Here is a 10,280-nt window from a genome sequence, read left to right on the forward strand (position 1 = left end):
GCGCCGGATTCTGTCCCGGTTGCCCCTCTTCCAGGCCAGCTCTCTGCTGTGGCCCGGGAGTGCAGTGGAGGATGGCCCAAGTGCTTGGGCCCTGCACCCCATGGGAGACCAGGAAAAGCACCTGGCTCCTGCCATCGGATCAGCGCGGTGCGCAGGCCGCAGCACGCCGGCCGCGGCGGCCATTGGAGGGTGAACCAACGGCAAAGGAAGACCTTTCTTTCTGTCTCTCTCTCTCACTGTCTACTCTGCCTGTCAAAAAATAAAAAAATAAAAAAACAGGAAAATCTACTGGTTGAGATGTTGGGTGTGGGGGACTTTAATTGTGAGCTAAGTGTCCAGATCATCAATGTGTCCCTAACCCTGAAGCACCAAAGTGGAAGTCTGAGAATTTTGAAGGAAGTACATCAACAGGTGTTAAAAGGAAGGGAAAGTTCACCCAGGGAGTCAGCCAATAGAACCTAGACAGGGCATTAGAAACACAAGGTATTTGGTACTGGCTTTGCATCATTCCCATGGGTGGCACTTACCTCATTCAGTCTGCTCCAGCTTTCAATGCGGATTACATTGTGGGGCTGCAGCTGGCAGAAAAAAAGCGGCTGTAAGATTGTCAGTGAAATAAAAGCCAGTGTTAGATGGCAGACAGAACACATGTAGCAATTACTGGAACACCTGCTGAAGGAAGGGTGCCCTGGCTGGACTTGTATGCCCAGAAGAATACCTGCTGTGCTGCCAGCTCTCTTTACTGACATACACTCCCAAGAGATTACAGCTAAGGAGGTAAACATTTATCATTTCTTTATAGTGGAAACATTCAAAATCATTTTTAACCTTTTAAAAATTATACAATGTATTAATGTTATCCACAGTCATGCTACTGTGCAGAATACCAGAACTTCTTTCTCCTTTATAATTTAATACATGTTAATCAACCTTCCCACAACCCTTCCTCCTCACTACCCCTCCCCACAAGCTCTAGGAACCAACATTATATGCTCAACTTCTATGAGGTCAATTTTTTGGTTTATTTATTTTTTAAAAATATTTTATTTACTTATTTGAAAGGCAGAGTTACAGAAAGAGGAAGAGACAGAGAGGTCTTCCATCTGCTGGTTCACTCCTCAAATAGCCACAAAATATGGGGCTAGACAAGGCTGAAGCCAGGAACCAGAGCCAGGAGTTTCTTCCAGGTTTCACACATGGTTGCAAGGGTCCAGGCATTTAGGCCACCTTCCACTGCTTCCCCAGGCACATTATCAGGGAGTTGGATTGGAAACAGAGCAGCTGAGACTTGAACCAGTGCCCATATGGGATGCTGCCACTATACCACAACGCTGGCCCCAAGGTCAACTTAAAAAAAAAAAATGTGTTCAGGGCCCGGCGCTGTGGCGTAGCAGGGACAGCACTTCCTGCAGTGCCAGCATCCCATATGGACGCTGGTTTAGACCTGGCTGCTCCACTTCCAATCCAGCTCTCTGCTATGGCCTGGGAAAGCAATAGAAGATGGCCCAGGTTCTTGTGCCCTTGCACCCACGTGGGAGACCTGGAAGAAGCTCCTGGCTCCTGGCTTTGGATCAGCGCAGCTCTGGCTGTTGCAGCTAATTGAGGAGTGAATCAGTGAAGACCCCCCTCTCTCTCTCTCTCTGCCTCTCCTCTCTCTGTGTAACTCTTTCAAATAAATAAAAAAAATCTTAAAAAAAAAAAAGTCCTCAAAAGACAGAGACATAGAACCAAACAGATAGAGAGAGCAGAGCTCTCATCCCTTGGTTCACTTTTCAGATACCCACAATAGCTAAGGCTGAGCCCATGCCCCAAACCCAGAGTCAGGAACTCAATCCAGGTCTCCCACATGGGTGACCGTGACCCAGCTACCTGAACCGTCACCTGCTGCCTCCCAGGGTCTGCACTGGCAGGAAGCTGGAATCAAGAGCTGGAGCTAGGGAATCAAAGCCAGGAACTTCGATATGGGATATTAGCATCTAATCAACTAGGCCAAATGCCTACCATGAGGTCAACTTTTTTTTTTTAAGATGTTGAATTTCTTAAAAAATCTTTTTTATTAATATAATCTGAGATCAACTTAAAATTCCATGTATCAGTGAGATCATGGAGTACTTGTGTTTGGCTTATTTCATTTAATATAAAAACCTTCACTTCCATCAATGTTGTTGAAAATGACGGAATTTCATTCTTTTTTGATGGCTGAATATTATTCTACTACGAATACGTTCCATTTTTTCTCTATCCAGTCATTAGTGAAAGGACTTTTAGGTTGTTTCCATTTCTTGGCTATAGTACTACACTGAATGTGCAAGTGCAGATGTCTCTTCATCAGATTGATATACCCACAGGTGGGACTGCTAGATCACACAGCAGTTCTATTTTTATTTTTCCTTTAACATTTTGTTTATTTGAAATGCAGTTAGAGAGAGACAAACATCTTCCATATGCTGGTTCACTCCCCAGATGGCCACAACAGCTGGGGCTGGGCAGTTGGATCAGAAGCAAAGCAGCCAGGACTCAAACTGGCACTCTGATGTGGGATGCCAGTGTCACAGGCAGTCCCAGCTGTTCTATTTTTAAATTTCTGTGCAAAATTCCATATTGTTCCCACAATGACTTCCACCAACCTTGTGCAGTTTCCCGTTTTCTTTACATCCTTGCCAGCACTCATTGTCTTCTGCCTTTTTTTTTTTTCTTTTTGACAGGCAGAGTGGACAGTGAGAGAGAGACAGAGAGAATGGTCTTCCTTTGCCATTGGTTCACCCTCCAATGGCTGCTGCGGCCGGCGCACCACGGCCAGCACACCGTGCTGATCCGAAGCCAGGAGCCAGGTGCTTCTCCTGGCCTCCCATGAAGGTTCAGGGCCCAAGCACTTGGGCCATCCTCCACTGCCCTCTCGGGCCACAGCAGAGAGCTGGACAGGAAGAGGAGCGACTGGGAAAGAATCTGGTGCCCAAACCGGGACTAGAACCTGGTGTGCCAGCACCGCAGGCGGAGGATTAGCCTATTGAGCCGTGGTGCCAGCCCTTTTTTTTTTTTTTTTTAAGATTTATTTATTTGACTTTAAGAGAGGGGAAGAGGGGAAGAAGGGGAGAGGGAGAGAGAGAGAGAGAGATCTTCCATCTGCTGTTTCATTCCTCAGATGGCTGTAATAGCTAGGGCTGAGCCAGAAGCTAGGAGCTTCTTCCAGGTCTCCAAAGTACTTGGGCCATCTTCTGCTGCTTTTACCAGGCCATTAGCAGGGAGCTGGATCAGCCAGAACATGAACTGGTGCCCACCTGAGATGCTGGTAACACAGACAGTGGCTTTACCTGTTATACCACATCACAGGCCCTGCAGAAGCTTTTTAGTTTGGTGTAATCTCATTTGTCTATTTTTTCTATTTTTGCTTGTTTCCTATGTTTTTGGAGTCTTATCAAAAAAATAATCCTGGGGCTAGCTTGTGGATATCCAATTTCCCCAGAAACATTTAGTGAAAGGCTGTCCTTCCACCAATGTGTGTTCTTCAAGCCTTTGTTGAAGCTCAGTGGGCTGTAGATGTCAGGTTTAATTCTAGGTTCTTTACTCCATTCCATTGGCCTAAGTGTATGCCAACACCATGCTGCTTTAATTATTATAGTTTTGTAGTATATTTTATTTTTTTGACAGGCAGAGTAGACAGTGAGAGAGAGACAGAGAGAAAGGTCTTCCTTTTTGCCGTTGGTTCACCCTCCAAAGGCCGCCACGGCTAGCACGCTGCAGCCGGCGCACCGCGCTGATCCGAAGCCAGGAGTCAGGTGCTTCTCCTGGTCTCCCATGAGGTGCAGGGCCCAAGCACTTGGGCCATCCTCCACTGCACTCCCTGGCCACAGCAGAGAGCTGGCCTGGAAGAGGGGCAACCGGGACAGAATCCGGCACCCCGACCGGGACTAGAACCCAGTGTGCCGGCGCTGCTAAGTGGAGGATTAGCCTAGTGAGCCGCGGCGCTGGCCGTAGTATATTTTAGAACTTTATTTGAGAGGCAGAGAGACAAGAGACAGAAGAGAAAGCTCCCAATTCACTGATTCACTCCCCCAAATGCCCACAACAGCTTCTGACAGGGGCCAATGCCAGGAGCTGGAAATTCAATCCAGCTATCACAGAACTCGATCACTGAGCCATCACTGCTGTCTGCCAGGGTTCACATTAGTAGGAAGCTGGAGTCAGTATAGCACAGTTGATGAAACCTGAGTACTCTGATGTGGAATATGAATGGACTAACCAGTGTCTTAGATACTAAGCCAAATTCTTATTCACTTAGGATATTTTGAAGTCTGGTAGTATAATGCCTCTAGCTTTCTTCTTTGTTGTTGTTCATAGCAGCTTTTTTTCCTAACAGTTAAAAACTGGAAATAGCATATATGTCCATCAATAGGTAAATGGAGGAACAAATGTGATATAACCATACAAAGAAACACAACTCAGCAAGAAAAATGAACCAACTAATGATACACACTACATCAAGGATAAATCTCAAAATTATTATGCTAAGTTAAAGAAGCCAGACAAAAAAAGCTACATACTACATGATTCCATGGCCATACAGTTCTAGAAAATGAAAACAGGTAGCAGAGCAGTAGTTGCTTAGAGAGGTACGTGTGGATAGGATGGAAAGGAACACAGCAAAGAATTACAATGGAGTATGAAGAAACCTTTTATATTTTTTAAACTTTATTTATTTGAAAGTCAGACACACACACACACACACACACACACACAGATGGATGGACAAAGAGAGAGCTCCCACTTGATGGCTCACCCCCAAAATGCCCACAATGGCCAAGGCATGGCTGGGTTAAAGCTGGGAACCAAGAGCCAGGAACTCAATCCAGATCTCCCACAGGGGTGGCAGGGATCCAATTACTTGAGCCATTACCACTGGAAACTTAAATTAGGTGTTAGACCTGGGACTCAAACTCAGGTATTCCAGTGTGGGATGTGATGTCTTAACCAACATTTTAACTGCTAGAATAAATGCCAGCCCTTGAAGAAACTTTTGAAGGTGATAAATATTTTGTCTTGTTACAACTGTTTGAGATATGTGTACATATGCTGAAACTTATTAAATTGTATACTTTTAATATGGGTAGCTTATTATACATTAATTATACTTCATTATAGCTATTAAAATTTGCCTTAGCTTAGTCATGGACTTACAGACTTATTTTAAAGTCTCTATGCAGGTTCTTCTATCATCTCCAGTTCTAATCCATTGTTCCATTAGTCAAATGTACCAAATTTCCCTCATGGCAGCCCCTCTCATGTTTTCAATCTCATGTCAGGAGTGTACAGTCACAGAGAGTTGTCTACCCATCTATTCCAAAGGAAGGCCATATTAATGAGCTGTGGCAGTATCCTAAAAGGAAGACTGGAGCTTGTTTATGGTAGAGCACTACAGCCCTGCAGTCTTAGTCTAATGACATTTTCTATTATTACCTCAACTTAACATTTCCATACCATGATCAAAGTGTCAAGTTGAACTTTAGGCAAAGATCCAACTCTACCCCCAAGTTTGGTAGCCTGAGTAACTGCTGTGCACAAGGCGATGTGACAATCATATTTAGTGCCTTCTCCCTCACATGTCTGCTCTGTGAATACTTAGTGAGCACTTCCTCAGGGACAACAGTTGTAGTTCCATGGACGTGGGGCAGTGAAGCCAGCACAGACGGAGAGAGACACCCTAGCCCTTGAACTGAGCCTGTGAATGGGGTAGGGCATAGGAGAATAGAGTGCCAAAGAGGACATTCGGAGGCGCAAGAGCCAAGTGGAATGTGGTGTTGGGAACACAGACAGGACAGTGGAAAGAGATCCACATGAAGCTTTACTGGAGGAAGTAGGCATCCATGATGAGTCCCGAGTGACATGGACATGGCTGGGCAGTGGGACAGAAGGGGCGTCTAGGAAGGAAACCATAGCCTGAAGAGTTGAAAAAGGCTTGAGACAAGTCAGTTGCTGGGCCATTACATTCTAAACAGGGAGTAAGGAGAGCTGAGGTGGGAGAGGTTTGTTGTCAGATCGTAATGCTTTTGAATTCAGGTTAATGTCCTGAGCCTTTTGGGGAAGCTGTGGAAGAGTTTTGTTTACAAAATAACAACAGCTCTGTATTTGTCATGAAAGCAAAAGAAAACACATGATCATTAAGAGAATTCCAAAAAAGTATAAAGGGCATGGAAAGCACCCTTAATGCTACCACTGTCAACAACTGCCACCCCACTTTAATATTCTGATCTTGGTGCCTATCCTTTGGCCTTCATGCTCTGCATACAGAATATTCATGCATGCCTCCAAATCTTAAAGATCACATGCTGTCCACCTGACCATGAACCAAAAGTCCTCTAAGAGTTTGAGCACCCAGTGTTCAGTCCTGTTCTTCACAAAATCTCCCAGAGTGATCGATGTGAGACTTCACTGCCAATGAGGATGATCCTCCTAGAACACTGGCCTCTGAGTTTCTTGACCTCCTTCCCAGCAAGGTGCTGTTTTCAACCCAGGCCTACAGTTCCACCTTCCTCAGGTGTTCAGAAACTAGTTACCCCACATTCTCAGCTCAGGAATCCAGCTTACCCCCATTCACTCCGGTCACAGTGCAGGCACTCCACAGGGTCTCCAATCCACTGCCTTTTCACAGCTGCCATCCTCATGTTTGCATCTCACATATTACCCATCTCTGATTCCAGATCCTGGTGTCAGCACCATTCTTGTCCCTCGCTTTTGCTGCCACTCACTGCCACTCCAAGCCTGCTTCCAGGCAGCTAGACATGACTGGAGAACAACACAAACATGTTGACTAGATTCACTACAACATCATTACCCCAAATCTCAAGTGCACATGCAGCAACTCCAAACAAACCCAATATGAGGACCTGGTCAACCTGCACCTCTAAGAGGTTCTTTCATAGATTGTCTCTAATCCTGCCCCCAATTTCTTTCATAATCCACTTAAAGGCTAACCTTGGAAGTGCTTTCAAAGGACAGAAAGTTTCTACTGTCAGTATGAACCTGAAAACAGTAGCTAGTAAGAAGCTATGGCTCTTCTTAGAGCAGTGGGGGCACCAGTCAGGAGTGACTTGGAGAATACAATTCCAGGAGTGGTTTTGGGGGGACTGGCAGAGAGGTGGTCTATAAAAACACGACTTTAGAGTAGCAGGAATGAGAACCACAGGCACAGGGGACCAAGAGAACACCCTGAATTCTTACCAGTGGCCCACTGGACAGAGTCTCATATCTTTGCTGTGTTTTCTGCTTAAGATTTGGCTATTTGGGGTTTTTTTGCGATTTCATCTGAATTTTATAATTTTTCATAAATTCTGTGAAGAATGTCACTGGTATTTTGATAGGGATTGTACTGAATCTGGAGTTACTTAGGGTAGGATGGACACTTGAACAATACTGATTCCTCCAGCCCATAAGCCCCAGCTATCTTTCCATTTTTGTGTACTCTTCAACCTCTTTCACCAATGTTTTACAGTTTTCATTACAGAGATCTTTCATCTCTTTGGTTAAACTTATTCTTAGACTTTTGTGTGTGCGTGTGCAGTTATCATAAATGGAAGTGCTTTCTTGATTTCTTCTTCAGATGATTTGCTTTGATGTGTAGCAATGCTACTGATTTTTCTATGTTGATTTTGTATCCTGCAACTTTGCTGAATTCATTTATTAATTGTAGTAGTTTTTTGGTGGAGTCTTTGAAGTTTTTGACATGTAAGATCTTGTCATCTGCAACTGGTGACAATCTGACTCCTTCTTTTCCAATTTGGATGCCCTTTATTTCTTTCTCTTGTCTAATTGCTCTGGCTAGGACCTCCAGTCCTATGAGGAATAAAACTGAAAATTGGGGTGGGTGTTTGGCTCAAGTACTTTTGCTTGCCTTTTTGAGGAATCAGCTTTCCATTGTGTTAATTTTTTAGCCTATTTCATTTATTTCTGCTGTCATCTTTATTATTTCTTATCTTCTACTAATTTTAGGTTGGTTTGCTCATTTTTATAGTTCCTTGCAATGTAAAAATTGCGTATTTTTTTTAGATTTTATTTTTTATTTATTTGAAAGTCAGAGTTACAGAGAGGTAGAGCCAGAGCACAAGAGAGAGGTCTTCCATCCGCTGGTTCACTCCCCCAAATGACCGCAAAGGCCAGGGCTGAGCTGATCCGAAGCCAGGAGCCAAGAGCTTCTTCCAGGTCTCACAGGCAGGTGCAGGGGCCCAAGGACTTGGGCCATCTTCTACTGCTTTCCCAGGCCATAGCAGAGAGCTGGATTGGAAGTGGAGCAACCGGGACTCAAACCAGCACACATATGGGATGCCGGCACTGCAGGTTATGGCTCTAACACGCTGCACCACAGTGCCGGGACCAAGAATTGGTTGTGTATTTGTTTATTTCTGCGTGTCTGGGATAGATACTGATTGCTACAAACATCCCTTTCAGTACTGCTTTTGCTGTATACCATAGGTTTTGGTATGTTGTGTTTCTTTTGTCATTTGTTTCAAGAAACTTCTTTGTTTTCTTCTTAATTTCCTTCTTGATCCACTAGTTGTTCAGAATTTCATTGTACAAAGTTTTTTTGTTTTTGCTGATTTCAGGTCTGATTGCTGTCAGAAAAAATACTTAAGATTACTTTAATTTTTAAACATTTTTAAGATTTATTTTGTGGCCTTCCATATAATTCACACTGAAGAATATTCTATATACTGTTGAGAAGAATGTGTATTATACAGATGGTGGATGCAATGTTTTGCAGATGTATATTAGGTCCAGTTGGTCTAGGGTGCAGTTTAACTCTTATTTCTTTGTTGAGTCTCTGTTGGGTAATCTGTCCATTGCTGAAAATGCAGTTGTAAAGCTCCTTATTATTACTGTACTGGAGTCTATCTTTCCCTTTTGGACTATTAATATTTGCTTTATGTAGATGAATGCTGTAGTACTGGGGGCATATTTATTTACTAGTGTTATTTCATCCCTTTATCATTACATAATGATCTTCCTTGTCTCTTTTTACTACAAGTATGGCCATTTCTGCCTTCTTTTAGATGCCATTTACACAGAATGTATCATTCCTTTCCTTTAGTTTCAGTCTGTGTGTCCTCAGGGTGAAAGCTGGTTCATTTCCCAAATGCCTGTAAAGGCTAGGCTTCGGCTTAGCTGAAGCCGGGAGCCAGGAACTCAATCCAGGTCTCCCATGTGCAACTCAGTTACTTCAGTCATCACTGCTATCTCCCTCAATCTGCATTAAAAGGAAGCTGGAGTCAGGAGACAGAACTGGGAATCAAACCCAGACACTCAGATTTGAGATGTGCGCATTTGACCAGCATTTTTTTTTTTAAGATTTATTTAGGGGGCCGGTGTTGTGGCATAGTGGGTTAACGCCCTGGCCTGAAGTGCCAGCACCCCATATGGGTGCCAGTTCTAGTCCCAGCTGCTCTTCTTCCCATCCAGCTCTCTACTATGGCCTGGAAAACCAGTGGAAGGTTGCCTAGGTCCTCGGGCCCCTGCACCCGCGTGGGAGACCCGGAAGAAGCTCCTGGCTCTTGGCTTTGGATCTGCCATTGTAGCCATCTGGGGAGTAAACCAGCAGATGGAAGACCTGTCTGTCTCTACCTTTCTCTGTAACTCTTTCAAATAGATAAAATAAATCTTTAGAAAATATATATAGCTAGAAAAAAATTATTTTTTAATTTTCTTTATTTATTTGGAAGGCAATTACAGAGAGATAGGGGGAAAGACGGAGAGCACCGTTTTGTGTCCCAGCTGCTCCTCTTCTGATCCAGCTCTCTGCTATGGCCTGGGAAAGCAGTGGAAGATGGCCCAAGTGCCTGAGTCCCTGCACCCACATGAGAGACCTGGAGGAAGCTCCTGGCTTCAGATCAGTTCAGCTCTGGCCACTGCCATCATTTGGGGAGTGAACCACCCTTTTTGGCTGTTGTCACAAAATTCTACCTTTATATATTGTGTGCCCCAAACATAAACTAATTCTTTTAAATGCATCAGTCTGTCAAATCATATAGAAAAAAGTAGAGTTACAAACCACTGTTACAATACTAGCTTGGTACATTACCTATGTAGGGGTAGGTGTTGTGGCACAGTAGGTCAAGCCATTGCTTGTGTTGCCCTGCTTCTGATATGGCTCCCTGCTAATGTGCCTAGGTGGCAGCAGATGACTCAAATACTTGAGTCCCTGCCACCCATGTAGGAATCCTAGATGGAGTTCTTGGCTCCTGGTTTTGAACTGGCCCAGCCTTGGTTTTGCAACCATTTGGGGAGTGAACTAG

At 44.2% G+C, this 10,280-nt stretch overlaps 1 pseudogene; it reads left to right on the forward strand.

Moving 5' to 3' along the window:
* Positions 1–297: 297 nt before the first annotated feature.
* LOC138845496 (vacuolar-sorting protein SNF8 pseudogene) lies at positions 298–6,809 on the forward strand (annotated as a pseudogene).
* The last annotated feature ends 3,471 nt before the right edge of the window (positions 6,810–10,280 follow it).

Source organism: Oryctolagus cuniculus, chromosome 15 (genome assembly GCF_964237555.1).
Source record: "Oryctolagus cuniculus chromosome 15, mOryCun1.1, whole genome shotgun sequence".
Classification (NCBI taxonomy): Eukaryota; Metazoa; Chordata; class Mammalia; order Lagomorpha; family Leporidae; genus Oryctolagus; species Oryctolagus cuniculus.